The sequence below is a fragment of the Dermacentor albipictus genome, unplaced genomic scaffold (genome assembly GCF_038994185.2).
Source record: "Dermacentor albipictus isolate Rhodes 1998 colony unplaced genomic scaffold, USDA_Dalb.pri_finalv2 scaffold_11, whole genome shotgun sequence".
NCBI lineage: Eukaryota > Metazoa > Arthropoda > Arachnida > Ixodida > Ixodidae > Dermacentor > Dermacentor albipictus.
Window position 1 is genome coordinate 2,432,716 of NW_027225565.1, and position 21,752 is coordinate 2,454,467.

Below are 21,752 nucleotides of genomic sequence, written 5' to 3' on the forward strand. Positions count from 1 at the left end.
CTTCCGTGCCACATCCCGTCGAGATAGGGAGGCGCCTTTTTTTCATTTCCGATTTTCCACATTTGGTGAAATGTGTCAGGAATGGCTTTATTAAAGCTCCTTACAAAACACCAGATGGTGCTATTTACATGGAGCACATCAAGGCAGCGTACGATGAAGATAAATGCGCAGTAACATTGAAAGTGATGCCTAAAATCACGTTGTCGCACATTCGCCCCAACAACTTTGAAAAGATGAAAGTAAACTTCGCATTCCACCTGTTCAGTGCTGAAGTTCTCCGTGGGCTATTCTTCTACAAGAGCGAGATAGCTAAGCATTGGAGTGACCCGGCACCAACACAAGCATTTGTGCTCATGATGGTAAAATTAATTGAGGCCATGACAGCACGCATCCCATCAAAAGGGCTTAAAGTTGGTTCTCCCCAGGAAAAGAACATTATCGATTTTCAAGAGTACCTAAACAAATGGGAAGCTTCCTTGGGCAGTTCCAAGCTTGGATTCATTTCCGCAAGCACCGCTGAGGGACTGAGAGTCACTTTGGATGCTACTCTGGGCCTTCTAAAGTACCTCAATGAGAAACTTTGTTTCAAGTACGTCCTCACAAGCCGACTCAGCCAAGACTGTATAGAAAAGTTCTTTGGCATTATCCGTCAGTTTTCAGGATGCAACGACCACCCGACAGCTACCCAATTTTTAATCACAGTGAACTGCCTAAGCTTCTATGATCTGGTAAAGGCACCAAGCAGCGGGAACTGTGCAGGAGGCTCGCTTATCTCTCTGTTAGCCGATGGAAGTGAGGCCAAACAAGTGGATTCACTGCTTGACAAAGGCAAGCTCGAAGAAGCTTCTGAGGTGCTCAAGAAATCGAAGATCATTCCTGATCATGTGTATCCCGAAAAGACAAGCGATGCCCGACTTGTCTTTTACATAGCAGGGTATCTTGCCAGGAAGACTATAGTAAAAAGCGGCTGCAGCGACTGCTTTGGTGAGCTTCTCGTATCACCGCAGAAGGCGAACAGAGATCTCGCTGTACTTACAGATTTTTGTGATAATGGCGGCCTACTTTATCCTTCGGAGAAGCTCTTCTCCTTTGTGGATGCCCTTGAGATTACCTTCACGACATGGTTCAGCTACAATGAACTACACCAAGACAGTCTGGATGAGCTGACCTCCTGCCTGCAGAAAAATTCTGTCGTCGTCGGCTGTGCACGCCATGGTATCGACCTTACGAACCAGATTATAAAGTTTTTTTTCATCACACGCCTTCACTTCTTCACGAAGTCCCTGAACAAGGAACGCGCATCATCTCGCGAGAAAAGAAAGCATCTGAAGCTCAGTCGTCTTACATGAGCATTCAGTCGAAAAGGGACTGCTTCGCGTCTGTGTTTCTATATTGTGAGTCGGAAACTTAGTGTTGTTATGACAATAAAAGTATTTGTGGCCCTCACTCTTTTGTTTAAGGCACTGCTTAAAATCCAGGTCGAACGGAAACGCCATTATCGTGAGTATGCGACTGCCCGTCGCTTGGATTTCGTTAAATGCATGCCGCATTCGCTAGCTTAAAAACTTCTACAGAAGATTTTGCCACATCCTTGCGCTGCACCATGTTATTTTAGACTGTGTAGCAACATGAACGCTAAATCGAATAAAGAGACGCAACTGGGCGCGGCCTAGGCAACGCGTCTGCTCCAAGCGCCTGACGTGTAAGCGGGTTACAGCGCCACCTGTCCCGTTCCCTGCGAAGCGTCACGGCGAAGCAGGCGCGCTCATCACACTTCTCCTATTCTAGCCACTGTATCATTACATAGTGAGCAACATGGCCGCTGCGCTAGCGGCCGGTGGGGCTCGTCGCGCTGCTCGCTCGATGGTTTTGGACGTTTTGTTACCGTTTTCGGGGCGGTAATCGTGGGTGCTGTAGTCTAACATGACTACAGATATCTTTATTATGTCGCCAGGTGACCGAGAGGCCTCAGCTGGCAGAAAAACACTTGAAACAAGTAAGCTTACATGTAACTGTGTTTACAACATTCAGAAACACAAATAGATACATATTTATTGGTACTGAACGCTAAAATCGAGCGAAATGTTCTCATCGTGTTCGGCGTGCGGCTAAAGCAGGGATAGCGAAGCTTCATACAACGATATTTATGCTCGCCTACCCTCGTACTTGTAGTTGCGTACAGTTCTGCTTGACGCGTTTCACACTATACGTATATGGTATGTGTTCGACGATTTCAGCTAGGTGAAAAAAAAGGGCTCGGCAAAGGCGTACTGTCAGCAAAATAAGCTCCAGCTGTTATATGCCATTGTTTTCATGACACGTTGGTGAGAGGCACGTAGTGCAATGAAAAAAGAAACAACGGTATGATATATTTTACAGCACATACTGTCTGCTCTCTGCTGCACATCTGATGTTCAAGTGTGGCAGTAAAGGCTTTGGCACAAGTGGAGTGTTGGCAAGGAACGTTGATGGAGACAGTGTTAACGAGGACTTCTGCAAATATTGTGTGAATAAAAAAGGACGCTAAATAAATATTTAAGCAAGCCCAATTAACGCTCCCGGATCCTTGGAAAATGCAATTTACGGTTTCATGCTGAAATGAAAAAAAAAACATCTCAGTTTGTGTATTAAAACAAGACAAAGAGGTTGCAAAGAGATGAACACTTCAAATGAGTAACAGAGGTGAGCAAAGGAAGCCCCAGCCTGGAGCCAACGTTTCAGCAGGCATACATGTTTGTGAGGGCCGTGACGAAGACAAGTTCCTACGCTAAGGCTTCCCTTGCTCGTGCATTGTTGATTGGCTGAAGGCTGAGCTGTACTTACTCCGAGCATATTTCAAAAAAAAAACATTTAGGGGACACTTTGCTCAGGTTTGTCATCTGTTTTTTGAGGAGAAAGAAAAAATGTTTTTGGCGAGTTGTCTGTTTGAGAAGTGTGGAATAGGCCGGTTGAGTGAACGTACCTTTCTAGCTATCCCTTACTGTGTAGGGCTAGCCTAGTTATTGATTTCATGGAAATTTACTCTACATGAATCATTTGTAATTACCAAATGTAAAATAATGCGCGTATCCATATCTAATTCTAAAATTCTAATCCTAGCAGTTGCCATCCTAACATTCCCTCAGATTTCGTTATGCCATTTAAATATCTTGCTGCACACATTACAAATAACTTAAAGTGGGCCATTAATATAGAGCACGTCATAAACAATGCTAATCATATGCTCGGGTACTTATGGTGCAACTTCTTCAAAGCACCGTCTACGTTAAAGCTACACTTTTACATGTCTTTAATACACTCGAAACTTGAATATACATCTGCAATATGGGATCCCAGTCACGTTCATCTTATTACTTCACTTGAAATAGCAAAAAAATAACTCTACTCGTTTCATTCTAAGTATAACCGCATTGCGAGTATAACCTCGATGAAAACTAACGAAGCACTTATTCCTGTAGCTAACCGCCGTAAAGCGCAGCTGCTTATATACCGCCGCGAGTTGGAGCCCCATTTCTCCTCTGTCGTGACGTCACGTGGTCAGCCTTGAAGGCGACGCCGCGAGCGACGGCGCGAGTTGGAGCCCCGTTTCTCCTCTGTCGTGACGTCATGGTGTCACGTGGTATTGAAGGCGACACCGCCGCGCCTGAGGAGCTGGGTTGAGCTCTCGAGCGACGGCGCGAGTTGGAGCCCCGTTTCTCTTCTGTCGTGACGTCACGGTGTCACGTGGTATTGAAGGCGACACCGCCGCGCCTGAGGAGCTGGGTTGAGCTCTCGAGCGACGGCGTGAGTTGGAGCCCCGTTTCTCCTCTGTCGTGACGTCACGGTGTCACGTGGTATTGAAGGCGACACCGCCGCGCCTGAGGAGCTGGGTTGATCTCTAGTAATATGCTTCGCATAAAAAATCATGGTTCTAGTTGAAGTGTTCAGAAACATACTTTGTCAGGACTTTCGCTCCTTGACCTTACTTCCAGTGGCGACATATTCACTGCTGTCTAGTATGTACAGAGACTATAATAGAGTCCAAAGGGATCAGCCAATGTCAGCAGCGTCTTGGAGGCTGGATTCGAAAGAGCCTCAATTACTATGGTGTAAGTGTGAGTGAGTTTGTGATCCATGTACGACTAAGAACAGTGCACAAAGCGCGCGCGAGCACACACACGCACACACACGCACACACACGCACACACACGCACGCACGCACGCACGCACGCACACACACACACACACACGCACGCACGCACACACACACGCACGCGCACACACACACGCACGCGCACACACACATACACACGCACACACACACACACACACACGCACGCACACCCGCATGAACGCACGCACGCACACACACACACACGCACGCACGCACGCACACGCACACACATGAACGCGCGCACACACACACACACGCACACACACACGCACGAACGCCCACACGCACGCACGCACACACATACACACACACACGCACGCACACACACACGCACACACATACACACACACACGGCACGGACGCACGCACGCACGCACGCACGCACACACACACACACACACACACACACTTTTGCGTGTGCGTTTCTTCCAATGGTGTCTTTGTGTGGGCTGTGCGTAGTGAATCCTCAATTAGATGTCATATATGTCTCACATACTAGGTAATACACACAGTCATTTCATTATGACTCAAGCGCAATTGATCTAACTATATCACCAGAAGTACATTTGCCACTAATATGCAGTGAATTCATCGCAGTGCATCATTTATGCAGAAAGAGGCAAAACTATTGATTATTTAAGCTGTACTCAGTGTTAGCAATTTTAGCAAAGTGGCAAAATGACAAGAGCCTCGATTGAAATGCCTTTAAAGAGCAATAACTTTATTATTGTTATTATTTTCCACTTTTAAGAAATGACTACAGGAATCTGTTCTATCCACCTCGCACGAAAACTAATTCGAAGTTGAGGATATGAAGCAGTGCTTTTTTACTCACTGGTTCACACGCCCAAAGGCTGCAAGGTTAATGAGTTCTCGTGGGTAGTCTCCAAACAGACTGTGCTGAGTTGCCAGCGATAAAGTTTCACGCTAACTAGCACATTTTTGCCAAGCAACACGTAATTACGCGGCCAGACGCGGCAGACCCCTAACGACGGAAGCCGTGCATGCAGCACATGTTATAATCTTTCACATCTTATCACATATTATCTTCAGGAGCTGCGGCCGCAGCTGATGAAATTCAGCGTCCTTAGACGCGTTCGCTTGGTGGCGGCTATGGAATGTTGGACGCATAAACAGGCCGAGATATTATTGTTATCTAATTAAAAAGAACGTGCGTGACGCTGCTCAAACGAAATGACCACACCGTTCACGCAATTATTACCGCCGTACAATTCGAATCGATAAACGGCGCGCGCTGCAATCGATACCAGTGGGCTGCTGCTTATCACACTGCAGTGAGGTCTCAAAACCTTTACTGAAGTGATAATGGACAGAGGTTAATAACGTAAGTCCAATGAACCAGTGGTATGCCTATTCGTAAAACAATGACACGTGAACTATGTTTCTTGGTTATTATGTGTTCATTCACAGACCAAATATTGAACCGTGTTAGGAGAAAAGCTACAGATTAAAGCCAACGAACAAATGGCAGTAGCTCCCCTTGCTCAGTTCATGCTGGAACGCGCCGCGGTTGATTTTTCGCCCTCTGTGGCGATCGCTGGAACTTGAGAAGAGTGTGCGCGGCCTGATAGTGATTGCAAATCACCTTTTCTCGGGAGGCGCTGCAAGCGCAAGACATGGCCGCCGTGGTTGCTCAGTGGCTATAGTGTTGGGCCAAGGTCGATTCAAATAGGTCGCGAAGCTTCGGGCGAAAAGCGGTTCAGTACAGATTGTCACCGACATCAGCATGGGGGGTTATGGGAGCAGCGATTGAAGCGCGACTATGTTTGGAGGGAACAAACATTGGGAAAGGAAAACGCGTTTTTTAATTCAAACGAGACACAGTTAGATTCACTCAACGAAAATGAAATTCCTAGACAATTTTATACATTCTCGACGAGTTAAGAAAATACAAGTTTAATTTTATTATTATTAATAAATGCATTTCTTTTCAGCGCCCATCGCTACAGGGGGCGTTGACGCCACTATCACTCGCAGTGCAATGCACGTCTTGAAATGGGCAGGAAGGCGCACTCGTATCACCTGTTGAAATACGCCTCCATCACAATTTGTGCTTTCTTGCTTGTCGAAGTTTGTCTGAATTTGGTGACGCGGGTAGCTTCATTGCTTCTTAATCTGTTCAGTCAAAAGTAGTGAGTTACGACCGCCAGATAATTGTGTAGCCGTTTTCGCGCGACTGCGCTGGCCCACGGGCTTGGTATCCGACAATAGGATCAGCACTCTACACCTAAAGCTTTCGTCGGCCTCCAAAGAAAGTATGTTCTGTGCAGGGATGCGATTTCAACAACCATACGGCTGGCCTTTTCCTGCATCGCTTTCCTCGCTGAAAGCTCGAAACGCCCATCAAGATTAATGGCGGAGCATTTGAATATATAGCTCCAAAAGAAGAACAACAAAACAAATTTCGCGCCTTCGAAAACAAAATGACGTCACTTCTGCTTTTAACGGACATCGCGTCACGTTATTTTTTCTTCCGCCGGAAGTGTTCCCAGCACATACAGATGGCGCTAAGCCCCATGAACCGGCGATGGACCCCCATGTTTTAAACGTATGGGCTCCTATGGAAGCTTCGCTACCAGGTACATTTACCTTGGTTGGGCTGCTGAGCACGTGGTCGCGGGATTGAATCCCGGCCACGGCGCCGCATTTCGTTGGGGGCGAAAACACCCGTGTACTTAGATTTATATGGACGATAAAGAACCCTAGGTGGTCGAAATTTCAGGAGTCCTCCACTACGGCGTGCCTCACAATCGGAAAGTGGTTTTGACGCGTAAAACCCCATAATTTAATTTTAAACGCAAGGCCCGGAAGTGCGATCTTGCTGCTCGTATTATAGTACAGCGGAACGCGGGTGAAGGCCACGCGCGACGCAGTTATACGGGTTATACGCTACGCCGGCGTACGACAATCTGCAGCGTCACCGCGCAGCCAGCGTGACTGGCAACATTCGGCGCGCTTTGGCGTGCCAGACCGGAGTGTATCGCGCGCTGGCATGCGCTGGCTTGGCAGGCCGCGTTTCAGTTCGCGTGCAAACAAGAGGTTGAGCTGAGTTTTGCGCCTTTGCCAAATTAAAGAAAAAAAGTGCTCGCTCATCGCCGCACCCGTTTGCGCATGCGCTACGGCAACAGCTCGTCGCCCGTCCTGCTGTGAGCCGCGTTTAGCGCGCTGAATAGCTGAATCTTTTCGGGTCGTCTCGCCGCAGTGACGGGTGATCTTATCTATAAGCTAGTACGAATGGTGCTGCCAGTTTCGTGCCGTTTTCCGATATCGCCGGCGTCTCTGCTCTTCGCACACCGCAATGTCTTTCTCTATGCTGTGTGCTCAAGCGTTCGACAGCATTTCGCATCTTTGTCTTCGCACTGCTTACGAGAATATTGCAAAAGAAGGAGCCGTTGGATTGACGAAACGCCGACATAGTGAACCGTGCCGGTTTATGCTTCCTCGCTGGCGAGGTAAGTAATCTGTTTTACCTGCTGTGAACCTAATTAGCGTTCAACTTTGTGAACCAACCAGGCAAACTTGGAGCACGTTGCAAATATTTACTGGTGGCCATAAAGTAAGATTATCGACGTTTGAACAACTGCGTCATGGCTCCCTGTGACTACTGCGCCTCAATTTATTGCAGACGAGATGACCCAAATTGTCTCGTTGCACGCTTGTGAAATTAAATGCGGAGCATTTCATGGCGAAAATTTTCCACTTTGACAGTATCTATATATAGCTAGCCGCCTACGTCTTGGTGCTCTCATGGTCGTTTCGGTAATATGGCACGTACCAAAATTAGCATAGTATGACAAGAGTGTATAAACATAAACGATAAATGAGTGTATAAGTTTAAATATAGATGATCGGTCATGACATGAATATCATGACATGCGTGTCACGTATAGGTCATGAAACAGCCGCCTACGTCTTGGTATGTACCAAACTTGGCATAGTATGGCAAGAGTGTATGACCACCATAAATGATTCGTCATAACATGAATGTCTTGACATGCGTGTCATGTAGGTCATGAAACAGCTCCTTACGTCTTGGTGCTTTCATGGCCCTTTCGTTAACTTGGTATATACCACAATTGGCATAGTATGACAAGGGTGTATGACAAAAGTAATTATAGGTCATTACATGAATGCCATGACATGCGTGTGACGTAGGTCATGAAACAGCCGCCTACGTCTTGGTATGTGCCGAACTTGGCATAGTATGGCAAGAGTGTATGACGAGCATAAATGATTCGTCATAACATAACTGTCTTGACATGCGTGTCATGTAAGTCATGAAACAGCTCACTACGTCTTGGTGCTCGCATGGTCCTTTCGTCAACTTGGTAGGCTCCCTGCGCACTGCTTCGCATAACATGGATTCCCACGGGGGGGTGGAATCTGCCGGCGCGTTTTTTTTTTTCAAGTTCTGCTAACCGTTTAAGAATTTGCCGTGTGTTTGTGTGTTCACACACGTTCAAGGTCAATTCACATAGTCGGGAAGGCGAGGGTGAAATGCTTTTCCAGACCAATGAGCAGCGACCTCAATTATGACCATGCGGTTTAAGCGTGGCTGCATCTTGCGTGGCAAAACACTAGCTGATGAAAATTACGCATCGAATACGTCGCGAATGGCATTATTTGAAAAACTACAGGCACTATCACTAGAATAGGAAAACGTGAAGTCAGAGGCTCTTTGCTTCCATCCACGAAACTGTGCAGGATTTCTAAAGTTTTCTCGTGGTGATGCGTGCAGTGATATGCCGTGAATGTATTACCGTATTTGACGCTGCAATGTCATAAACGTTCTAATGCATAGCCATAAAAAACAATGACGTGTATATAGTGTCACCCTTATAAGATTTCACCATTAACTATTTCTGCCTTTTCACTAAGATTATGTTTTAGCTATGGCTTCAGTACCAGAGAAATACTACAGCTGGCACCAGTGTGGCGTTTGTGAATTATTTGACCGTAATGCTGATTTTACCTTAGTAGCGAAATAACAGACGTCTGTTGGTACTAAGGCCACATTGAGATGCGGACGCGTATGAGGACACATTTAATGTATTAATGACACATCACCTACTTCAAAATCTGGGTCAACCCACTGCTCTGAATCGATGCAAAGCTCTCAAGGCTCACCAGTGCGATGGGTGCCGTTATAGCACAGTGTAGTTATAGAACGAGGTATATAAATTCAGAGGGCTGTATTTGTAGCAGATTGTCGCACGATGTTGTGGGGAATATTGTCACTCACACTTCATTTGTACTGCTGTGTGCTCTGTATATGCGATGTGCTGCGAGCTGGCTCAGTAGATGACTTGGCGCAACAGGCGTCGTGCGGCACACTGTGATTTTTTTTCTGTTTTTTCTACGGTGAAGTTGGCGCCGCGAGATTTAAATGGCGCTGCTTCGCCTTGAAGCCGCCATTGAAGAGCTTACGGGCTTCTACGGCAGCTCCGTTACCATGCGTACCTTGGCACGTTCTTAACAAGTAGGTACAGTCGTCATACTTATTAACGGGAAATCGCGAGTGCGCGGCAAATAGCTTAGTCGGCTGTGCGGCGCCGCGAAGAGATGCCAAAACAAGAGGAAAGAACGCCATTCCGTATTCTTCTTGCACCCCCGTACCGATGTTTTATCCTAATCTTTGTAGTAGCACGCCTGCAGACAAGAACTATCCTATTTGAGTTTCGTATGGACGCACTGTATCTATCGCAGTTCCTGAAACAGTGAGCATGACGGTTCACGGACGAGAAGCGGCGACAAACACGGATGCTGGCGCCACGACAAACGGCAGCAGTCAAACGGCGACAGAAAACCTGCGGAGCTGACTTCATCGCTGGTAAGTGCGGCTCTCTGGTGGGCGTCGTTGAACGCATCCACGCTGACACGATCGTATGCGACCGTTTGCATCGGAACTCTGAACGGAAACGCTGGTCTGCAGTACGAAACGGATGTGCCCAGCAGTTGCATTTGATTCCTGGTTGCGCGGCGTTTTATCAGAGACGAGTCACGTGTGAGCACGCTGCGATTTTGCCACGGATCGACTTTCCCGGACGTTCGGCCAACACTTCGATCAGATCCTTTTTTTTAATTGTCTGTGAGGAAAGGATCAGGCGAAGGAAGAGCTTTGCGACGTACGGATGACGGGTAGCTTCTGACAGTGAGAGCATGATCTGTTCGTTAGACCGCGGACAAGTCCTGGTCGCGTACCTTTCTGGGAAGATGGCGGGTAAGCGGGATAGATGGGGGCACGCGTTTGTTTGCAGGCGGCGCCAGTGCCTGGCCTATTGCCTGCTGAGACTTTTGTGAGGAGGAGCGTATCGCCTTCTCGTTAGACCTTGGTCCACCGGTCTGCTCGTGGTGGCAGGCTCGTGTGTCGCGACGCGGTCTGCTAGGGGCTGGGAGGCGGTGTTGTCTGCCGCCCGGTTAATGAGATCTAGAGCAGCACAGTACGTCTTCTCGTTGCCCCGCAGGCAGGCGTGCCCGGAGCACCAGACGATGCCGTGTATACCCTCGAGTGAAGGACCTCGGATTCTAGCTGCTTGTGTGGGGAGTGTTTCGTTCAGGAATAGTCGACAGGACCGACACGCGTCCTCACCGGGTCAAAGGTACCAGACTTAGTGCCATCATTCTGATCTAAAATCTACCGTGCGATCACTTGAACACTTTGTTCAAAGCGAACGGGCCAGCATTTTTTCCATCAAGCAGAAACTTTTTAGCATCTTGCCGCACACTCAGCGGCACGTACTCAACTGACGAGCATGAAGTTGGCAAGAGGTTCGTTGAAGAGCAACACATACCGAGTGTACTCGTGGCGTAGCTCACTAAGACGCTGGCGTGAAAGGTTGTCATGGAAACACGGCGCATGCACAGTGCAGTTGCGGCTCAGCGAGCTAGAGCGTCGGCTTGCTGTCTTTGAGGAACCCTTGTGACGGGGGTTAGGTTATGCTCAGCACGGAAGAAATTTGAGGCATGCTCCCAGTGGCACATACCTGTTTAACCAAGTCGGTGTCAAAGGCGCTCAATGAAAAGAGGCACACACCTATGGGCACATACTCGGCGACCGAATTTTGCATCAGAGAGGTTCCTTGAAGAGCTGCACATTTGTGCACATTTGTGCACATTGTGACATACTCACTGACCCAAGTTATTCCCATGCTTAGTTACGAACCCTGTTCTCCCTAGACATCTGCACTTCCGCAACCTGCTGCGCCAACTGTGACGGAGACCGCACGCCTATTCGCGATCGGGCCCGTCATGGAAGGAAGAAAACGAAATATTTGAACTTGAGGTCAAACTAAACATTTCCTTTCCAGAAACGCGGACGTGCTTTTTTCCTCGCTATCAGTCAAATCCGTCCTGCAGAGATGTGATACACCGGAAGGCAGCACCACATCTTTTGGCGGCCATAAGTTACACGAAGTGCGACGGCAGTAAAATCACCAGAATCCTGGCAGGAGCAGCCAGTGCTGCTCCGCCCTTTGTGACGAAGGGCCAGCAGACCTCTTGGCTTGCCGGTCCCAGGGTCACTGCTCGTGCAGGCAGTCTCGAAAAACCAACCGAGAGGGCTCGCCGAGCGGCCATCATCCAGCGCCTCTGAAGAGGCGATGGATGTGACAAACCATACTCCGGTGTCTCAAACGCCTTAGGAACGGCGTAGGAACGGCGTAGCAAAAAGAAAAATCCTGTTTCACAGGGCCTGGAAATGTCTCGTGAGTCAACTTTATTTCTCTTGACACACCCCACAAAACATTGCAATATGGCGGAATATGAGAGGTCTAATGCACAATATCGATGAGATGAAAACTCCTAGACAAGTTTAAAGGCCAACTGTAATGAAACTTCACTTGGGACAAGTTTATCATAAATGCCTAGCGTATACTCTCAGAGTCATTTTGGCAAAGCGGCAGGGCTGGTAGTTGCCTAATTTTGTTATTAGCAGCTATTAAGCCGCGTCTATGCAGACGACGCGTGCACCAGACGGTAAAGTGGTAGCGATGCAGTTATGGCGAATATGGAGGAACCGTACGCAACTGTTAACCTCTCAGTTGCGCCACGTTGCTCCTACGCAGCCAGGGGCATTGCTCGCTCATCACTTGCGGGTTGACGGGCGTCTGTCACGTCGTCCGTTATTCCTGCTGCGCTCGTCATTCGAGCTGTTGCAAAAATGCCGATACGCTGAGTGGCCATAGGGTGCTCGAATACGTACGCAAACACGAGCGACGGCTGTGCAGTGCAGAACGCCGAGTAGCGAAAGGCCGCACACATCTTTCCTGTCGCAGCTTTGAGACAGGAAACGTGCACTTCGGCGCAGCAGGCAAGTGCGACGCGGACCAGGCAACGCGCACAAAGCATGTAAAATGCAGTTGATGACGCTTAGCAAGCTACGTTTCAACAGCGCAGTCACTTGCCCACGAAGAGTGCGTGGCAAACGCTTGCTCGGCATGACTATACGTACTATGTGCTGCGATGACGCACGGAAAGCAAAGGTAAGTGGTATTCAAGGGCGCTATTATAGAGCGATGATTTCCGGTAGTACATCATCTTCGAGATATTTCGTGCGTCTCTGCATCGGAGGCATCGAGGCAGACGAACCGAAGCTTGACAAAGCACCACAAAAGAGCAAAGACCGCATGCTGCATTTGTCACGAAGGAGAGCGTGACGCTGCGGCCATGGGGTAGATGCGGCGGTAAGTCATGCAGGGAAGCAAGGCCGTTAGAGGGAAACGGGTGAAGCTTTATCAGGGCCGCAGCCTGGCCTGCCCGGCCGTGAGTTTACGCATGCATACGCGTTGGATGCCTCCTCGCCCAGGTGAAAAACCGTGTTTCAATACGCTCCACCGCGTTCTCCGATATACAGAAAGAGAGAGCGAAGAGTGGAACCGAGCTGCTTCGTTTTTTTTTCTTGCGAGGACACAAGTTAAAAAATTTGATTGGTACCAATAGAAGAGAAGCGCAGTCGATGACGTCATAAGACTCGCTGAGGCGATGAAATTAGGAAATTCGTGGGCGCTAGTTGGAATCCGTTTGTGCGGGACAGGGGTAATTAGAGATCACAGTGAGAGGCCTTCGTCCTGGCAGTGGACATAGAATAGGATGATGATGATGATGATGATGATGATGATGATGATGATGATGATGATGATGACTCGGAGTCGGAGTCGAAGTTTCAGCGCAGGTTGTGCCAGTGGCACAACCTGCGCTGAAAAGAACATTCATCGCACACAAAGGTTTAGTTCTGCAGAGAGTTCTTTATTTACACATAACAAATGCACACTAATCCATGCTGTAAAGGTGGTTGCACAGGGAAGCTGTAAACGACAAATAGAACGAGTACCTTCGGACGTGTGTCTTGTTCCGTGGAGGGTTCGGGCGAATCAGTCATCGTATTAGCCCTACGTCACCACTTGTAGGCTTATGCCTCAGGAGCGAAGGAGAAAGACAGCTGACGCGAATAGACGCCGGAATTCGTTCACACCGCCTTGATTGCCTCGTGCACTGCGCGTGTTTTGGCGCGTTTCGTACCGCGCGCGGTGTGTGCCTACGTGTGATTGTGTGGGCGTTTTATTCGAAGGACGATGTACAGGCTTCTATTTGCCTTTAAGAATATCGGCACGCTTGAAGAATATTTTTATGGCCGCAATGCGGCGAAAGGACAGCGTCGGCCTAGCCATGTAAGTGACGCTGAGCAGGTAATTGGTAACGAGATGGGGAGGGCGCTACAAGCTTAAGACGTTTGGACGGCCTGCGACTTGGCTTGCGCTTAAATTTCGTGCAACTAGAAGGAGTGAACCACAGAGAAATACTAGTTGCCGGTTGTGGTATGCGCGCTACCCTTCAGGAATCTTCGTTATACGTGGTCTTCCCATAGCATTGTCGGTGCGGTCGTACCCCTCCGCGCGCCAGGAGAAAAGTGTAGAGGAAGTGACGTGGGAGGCTCTCCTCTTTTTGCTGATTTCTTTCTTTCCTGGACTGTGGCGGCCATGATTTCGTGGCATAATGGCGGCCATGGATGAAGGAAAAAACTGAGGAGGGGCCCTGACGTCATTCTTTCTGAAGCTAAGTGAAGCCGTAAGTTGGCGTTGCTCCGCCATCATGTCGGGACAGTTTTCCTCTCTTGTTTACTTTCCTCGTGAATACACGCCGCGCTGCGCGCAACACTAATCCATGCTGTAAAGGTGGTTGCACAGGAAGCTGTAACGTCTGTACACGCGGCTATTAGTACACTCCTCATGAATCGGTTATTGCCACGCCCGCGCCATTCGTTGGTCACCTCGCCCTGGATAAAATGTTTCCGTAGGCTTGAAATTAAAAAGCGCCGCTGCTTGCTGTAAGCCACTCGGTCAGACTGGTTTAAGACAGCGCGGAATATATGGACGAGAGAAAATTTAATATAGTTGGGCTAGGCTATGTGATGACAGCGAACAAAAAAAAATGGCTGTGGCTTAGGTAAGGTTAAGCCCAGGATGCGAAGCATACTAGCCTTTATTTTAGTTGTTGAACCACTGTTTAGCCTGGTGAACTGCTGTTGCTTGGCTATATTTGGTTCGGCTAGACGAAGAAACAACTCATGCATTACTTCTTCGCCTTCAAGAGTGGAACGCGACAGCGTTCCCGTCGACCCGCCAAGGGGTGTAAGACAATGGGCTACAGGGCAGCGACTACGCGTCCCGCATTGGACGCGGTGAGCGTCGAGCAAAGCAGCGTTCGGCGCGGCAACGAAATGTGCGCCTGAGCAAGAGACGCACGCCTTAGAAACAGCGCGTTTCTAAGGCAACACCGCATTCACTAGAGGCGCTTTTGTACCGCTTTGAAGCGTTGTACTCGTGGCTCAGTGGTAGCGTCTCCGTCCCACACTCCGGAGACCCTGGTTCGGTTCCCACCCAGCCCGTCTTGCAAGAGTTGAGCCAAAGCCACTTCTCCTCTGTCGTGACGTCACGGTGTCACGTGATTTCATGGTCACCGCCGCGCCTGAGGAGCTGGGTTGAGCCCTCGTAATATGCTTCGCATAAAAGAAATGCAGTTGCCCAGACGATCATTTTACCGCACAAGATGAGACAAGGCACAATGAAGCACGTCGCCCCTGGCGCCGCACAGTCTGGAACTTCTCGCAAGCTTCATGCTCGCGGCTCGGGGTCACGGTATATTGAGCGCTCTCTTGACCACTTCGGTTAGCCAAAATATCGCGCCCCTTTCGAGACCGTCCAGACCGGGGCAGCTGTCTTTGGGGTCCCCGAGGTGGGTGTTCACCAGCAACAAAGACATGTCCGGCCGCAGGAAGGTGGAATTCTCGGCCAGTTTGAGGCACTGCGTGCGGAACCGGAAAGGCGCGTTAGGCAACTCACCTACAGAACACAATCTGGCCACCTCTCAATCGTTCTAACATTGAATGTGCGCCCGCGGATAGGACGAAGCGTCGGCTACGTTACCATACTGCACCGGCAATCAACAAGGCGCTTCGTGCAAGACATTCAAGAAAGAGGAGAACGTGATCTGGGAGAGTGTAGCACAAAGCTACAGAATGTTCCTCATGAGGTTCTTTCCGAAAGAAAGCTGCCCCATCGACGAAAAAAAAAATTGGAGGGTGCTCAAGTTTCTCCTTTATGGGTGGAACGCGTTAGCATTCAAAGATGCCTTACTGCTTTTAACGCTTCTCGGCAACTGTAGCATATGTAACTGTGATGGTTACCGGGAAACGCTGGCAGCGAATGCTGTGCACCAAGGCAAGCTTTCTCGTTAAAACTCAGCGTCTTTCGTGGGCCGCGATGCGGTATGCCCTTCTACCTTCGGAAAAGTACCGCCATCCTTTGAACAATGCCGCGTCTCTCTTTTCTGCATCTCCTATTGGTCAATTGCTGTCTAGTGATAGCACGGACAGTAACTGTCCAGTCGTACTGAGCTTTTCGAGGGGGCGCCGCTGTCCACTTGCTTTCTCAATGAAAAAGTAAAAAAAAACGGTTAAGGAGAGGAGATGGCGGTACTTTTGCGTAGGTAGAGGCTTTACGATGCGGTAAAAGCCCTTCAACTTCGTAAAGTGGCGACACTATCCTCCTCCGCTTCACCCTCTTTTCTCCTCTCCTTCACGCTGCCTCCTCGACCGTGGCGCCGCCTACACTGCTAGAGCGTAGTAATGACGCCAACATGCGCTACTCGCCACCCGTAGACGCTTCTCGAGCAAAAATGGCGCTGATGCACGGCGCGAGGGCTCACGTGATGCTATTAGGCCAATAGCGACGCGGCGTCGGCCAGAGCACGCGAGGAGGAGGCGGCATTCTTCAAAGCGTGGCGCTACTTTACGAAGGGTAACTGAGTAATACTTGTTGGGGGGCTAGTTGGTGCATGTTTCCAGAAGAGGGTTATAGCGCCGAAAAAACACACAGCGCCTGTCCCGTCTCGCTTGCTGTGTGTTGTGTTTTTTTCGGCGCTATAACCCTCTTCTGGCTACTTTACGAAGTTTCAGGGGCTTTACGATGCGGTGGAGGCGTGTGCCATCTGAAGGTGTTCCAAGGAACTGGGTGCACCCCTTTGCGATTTTCGATATTTGGACCCGCCAGCGCGCGCAAATCTCGGGGGCCGTCACCACCCTAGGAATGGTAGAAATGCTGGAAAAGGGGTTTGTGTTTTGAGTTCCCATAGCGTTCCTCAACACTCATGATACAATATCTGAGCTCGTCAGGCATAATTCATTTCTGTGGTGGATCGCGGTCACCACAAATTCCCACGTTTTGCAAAACCCAAAACGGGTTCAGATGTCTTCATCATAGGTTCAATTGTTGGGGATACAACTGATCGCTGTACTGACGTAGCACACCTATTATGCAGGCTTGAGATCCCGGTTCTGCTGCTTTGTCTGTAGCCCCTTGAAAACTTCGGCTCAACATTCTGTTTGTGGCTTCAAGAATGGAGTTTACCTGAGATTTGACTTGAGTTGTGAAAATCCGTCACCTTTGGTCTGCTCCAATCCGTAGTCCAATATGTTGAAGTCATACCTTGTTGCATACTAGTTGGTTCATGCTTGAATTATTACCATGCTGCGCAAGATAGGCAATAATACAAAAAGAAGTCTTCTTGTGCATCTTGCGCGCACATTAGCAAAGTGTCCAATGCTTCCGTCTCAATTTACAGTGAACTTGCTCGAATGTGCATGATTTATTTCGGCTTCCTCAAGCTTTGCGCAAGGAAAGATTTCAGCCAGACGCATTTCACTTTCTTGGCCGATATATATCGGAAATCTTGGCAACGTCGACAATAGGGTGTTACCTATGGAACAGCCTCTACAGCTTCAAACGAACGGTCCAATATTTCGTGCTTCTTGAATATTGAATGCACCTGAACGTGTTCGTGGACAATATAGCTTCCCCTTCGACGAACAACTGCTTGGAAAGGTCTTCTCTCAGAAAAATCAGTTGTTTTCTCCCATCAGTTACAGCTCGTAGGAAACGACACCGCTCCTGTCGAACGGGCTGTTGAGCAGACCGATTCCGCATCGTCAATGGCGGCGTTGTCATTGGACATTGCTGGCGCGCAGCACATCTCTTCGATGCGTGAAGCCTTTGGTCTCGTTGTTCGATGGCGGCAAAGAAAGAGAAGTTGCATACCTCCATTGACCATTGGAGCATTAGGATCCGTCTATGGGATTGAGTTACACGGTAACTCTTTATGGTACAACGGAAGCAACAGCGCAGATGGCGTCGAATCTGCTCTTTTCGTCAGTCGATAACTTTGTATGCGCAGTTTCCAGAAATGAACTGCACACTTTTGTAAAATCAACACAGTTGCTTCGAATGGTGCTTCGCTACATATTGAAAAGTCAGACACGTTTGGCAAACGTGTCTCCCAACCTTCAACTCGATTATGTTAGTCACGGAGAGATTCACTGCGCTTGAAAACGCAATCATCCAAGGCACGTGTTTTTTTTCCTAGCTCGCTGCCTCCAGTTGAACAAACGCGATCAATCGCTGAACTTTTGTTTCAGTCTTATTCTGTAGCGGTCGAGGCATTGTTGTCAGAATGATTTCGCTTATACGAAACCACCAGACCTGCCGGAAAACGTCTCAGTACTAAGAATTTCAGCATAGATGCATGTCCTCTTTCAATCCCCACAGGACTTTAAAGGACGTCATAGGACGTCCTACATGACGTCGTTCTCAATGCAGGAGCATCGAATGATGTAATAAAGACAGTAAGCAAACGCGAGAAATACATCCTGTTTTTGCAATAAAGACAGTAAGCAAACGCGAGAAATACTTCCTGTTCTATGCAAAATGTGTCGCATGATTCGGTGGATCACGTGTCCACCGCATCCTTGTCATAGGCCTCAGTCACCTGCAGGCTGGCAATGGCTGCAAGGTTGTGTCCATGATAATCAAACTTAACCGTGTGTCCCTGATAATGAAACTTAACCGTCAAGCTGAATGATAGACCCGTTTCAATGACGGTTTCAGACTTCTCGCATGACGGTAACCATTCACTAATGACTCCACGTAATGGCTTGATGCCTAAATATGGTAGTTTGGTTACAGCAGATCGAACAGTTCTATGCGGCGCTACAAGGGAAGCTTCCACGGCGTCATTGCATAAGGGCGCTAACGATGGAAGGAAAATCATAAAAGACTGTTTGGTAATGTTTAGACTTGTCATGGTATTAGCGGCTTCGGCTTCATAGAGTAGCGTGGTTTCAAGCTCTCTCACGAAGGATTTTGCGGAAACAAAAGGTTCGATATCGACTGCATTAGCATGGAACTCAGCTTGGCAAGTCGTGGTATGTTCAAACCAGGACTGCGAGCTCACTATAGTAGTTTTCAAAAATTGAAGGGCAGCGTTCACTTTGTTGACCCGTTTCGCGAGCAGGCTTCACCGGGCTCGTCACTTGCGCTTGAGTCGACCCATACGTAGTTCCATGGAATCGTCGTAATGTACGAAGACGGCAACGAGGGCGATTCGGTACCGAACAATAATGGGTAAGTCACAGGTCGGTACGTGTCTGAGCAAGCAGAACCCCCGGCCAACTTCATTTTCTTTCTTCTTGCACAACAATCGTGCTTTTGCGCCAAATGGTGCGTCATCCCTACAAGACTACGGCAGCAAGGTTTCTTCAGTGTTCCCTCAGACAAAGGGTACGTTCTGGCCTCTAAACTATGGCATCTGCATATAAACACCGGCGCGTTTTTCACTGTAAGTCAAAAGGAATACGCTATCATAAGAGAAGCACACATTCTAATTCATAAATGTGGCACGCACATTCGAGCAGAACGTAGTACGGTGCCTAAAGGTGCAGCGTGAAACGTCTAGGGCAATACGAACGAAACTGGCAGCGGGGCTTGCCATATTGCGGCCGCACTGGGGAGATACGAGAACGGACTTGTTGGATTGATTACGGATGCTCGGGGCATGCCTTGGTACATGTTGCGCTCTGTGCAGGGTTGGCATTGTTATGCTGTCTCAAACATAAATTTAATTCCCCTTACCTTGTGAATAAGCATTTCCAAGGTAAATAAATTGCTAGAAGAAAGCCTGAAATGAAAAGCTCACTAGGTATATTTTTTGACACGCCTTTGATGCTTGCCGATGCACTCGGGACTTCTTGACAACAACAAACAACAAGAACAACAACAAAAATTGTCCCTATTCGCTCTATGTACATTGCACGGACCCAACGTGGTCTAGTTGGCATTTGTAACAGCCGACCGCACGTGCTCCGCCATGAGACTGTGACCTACTGTGTGACCATGTGACCTACTGCGTTTAGACTCACGTCACGTGACGCTCGTCGTCTGCCGCTCCTTAGAACCCAAACACGCGCGCACACGCATACTCAAAAAAATATTCTTGGTGTATGAATTAGATGTGCGTGAACTTACCTTTGCTTTGAGGGTGTCTTCGCTCTCGAAGAACATGGCCTTCGTCTTATCGCTTGCCACTTGTGCCACGTTGACGCCCGTGAACAGTTCAACTCGCCTCAACTTCAAATCGCCCTTGCAAGGCTGAAAAAGAACATCTGGGTGTCGATCACATGTGGCCCGTGTTTCATCGCTTCGAATGTGCAGCTACGACATAACCAAGCAAAACCGGCAAAGTTAGGTCTCTTCCGGTCGCCTCGAGCGTACAGAAAATCGCAACGCATGGCCGTTCGCTCCACCATATATCCTGTCGATTCGAGTATCTTGTTGTCAACGCATAGGTGGCGTCGGTGAAATTCGGGGTCTGCTGTAGCAACAGCCGCGCGGCGCGGCGCGTAAGCTTTATCCAGGCGTCGATGATGCCGCATTGTGAGCTGCAAGTAACGAGCTGAAGCAGCAGGTGTGGCTATTGCCGTGCGCTTTTCAAAGCTCGAGGTAGGGATGGGGGTCGCGGCTCTAGTGGTCGCATTTCGATGGGCGGGGGGGGGGGTGTAATGCAGACACGTTTCTATCGTCATAGTTCATCATCAGCAACAGCAGCGGTAGCTGCAATAACCGCTCAGAAGCGTTGTGTGAAACGCTCACGAAGTTCGCCCGCTTCCTTGCGAAGACCGAAGACGGCAACGATTTCATTTTTCAAGGAAATACGGGCCTCACGACGGGTGACGAATGCCTAAAGCTTGAAGTGTTGGTTGTTATGTGCCTTGCAAATAATTACTGAATTCTCTTCGCCCCATGTGCATGCCGTATGCGATTCGCGTAGTTTGTATTTTCCTGGTCGCCTCGGTGAACTGTGCTGGGCGCGATTATATTTCGATGCAGTAGCGAGTGTGCTAGAGCGACAAACAGTAAATGTTTATTCACTGTATGCTAATTTGAAGCACCTTTAAAATATTACCTATTCAAACGTCGCAGGGTTCCATGGTACCGTTATTTGTAATGTTTCTCAGGCTCCTCGAACAATCACACATGACGCCGAGTCAATGCAGTGCGTGGAGAAACTTTAACGTTGAAGGCTTACTTAGAAGCGATGCAAACAATTACCAAACCATCGTTTTTCGTGTTGTGTATTTTCCTTTGTAATACGAGGTTTCTGTTGTTGGGTGTTCTCGGTGTTTTCGGTGATCCTGGGCCTTCGATGTGGTCGGTGACCAAAACAACTCATATCATATCATATCACATCACATCATATGATATATCATATCATATCATATCATATCATATCATATCATATATAGTTAATATCTGGCGAAATTAAAGGACACGTTACGGGGAATGCTCAGGCGAAGTGCAAGTGTTTCGGTGCATTGCAGTATTTGCTGTGCATTACGTCTATGCACGAGGTTCGGCGCGTTACGAGGATGCTCTACGAGCGGAGCCAAATTTAGGCCCACGCTGCCTCAGCATAACTGGAAATGCCACCCGGATCGAATTTAACGAACGTTTTTGCGAAGCTAAATGCGCGGGCATGAAAGGCAGCGTTTCTAAAACATTGCCGTGTAAACTGCTCGGAGTCTTCATATGGATATTTAGCACTATGCTTCCCACTGTTTCGAGAGAACTTTACGAGCTACACAAAGTTTATATTTGATTAAACTCAGGGGCTTGTTGTCAGTTTTGTGCAGGCAAACATAAAAAGTGTTTCAGTTAGCTAAGGCCTGCGCAATAAATTATGTCTTGAAGAACTC

At 48.5% G+C, this 21,752-nt stretch overlaps 1 protein-coding gene across 2 annotated transcripts in view; it reads left to right on the plus strand.

The window, feature by feature from the left end:
- LOC135896560 (uncharacterized) overlaps positions 1 to 21,752 on the plus strand; it is a 208,958-nt gene that overhangs the window by 77,510 nt on the left and 109,696 nt on the right. For both annotated transcript variants that reach the window (XR_011509341.1, XR_011509342.1), the window contains exon 14: positions 9,881 to 10,004. The gene's annotated coding sequence lies outside the window, so the exon portion shown is untranslated. The remainder of the gene's footprint in view (positions 1 to 9,880; positions 10,005 to 21,752) is intronic.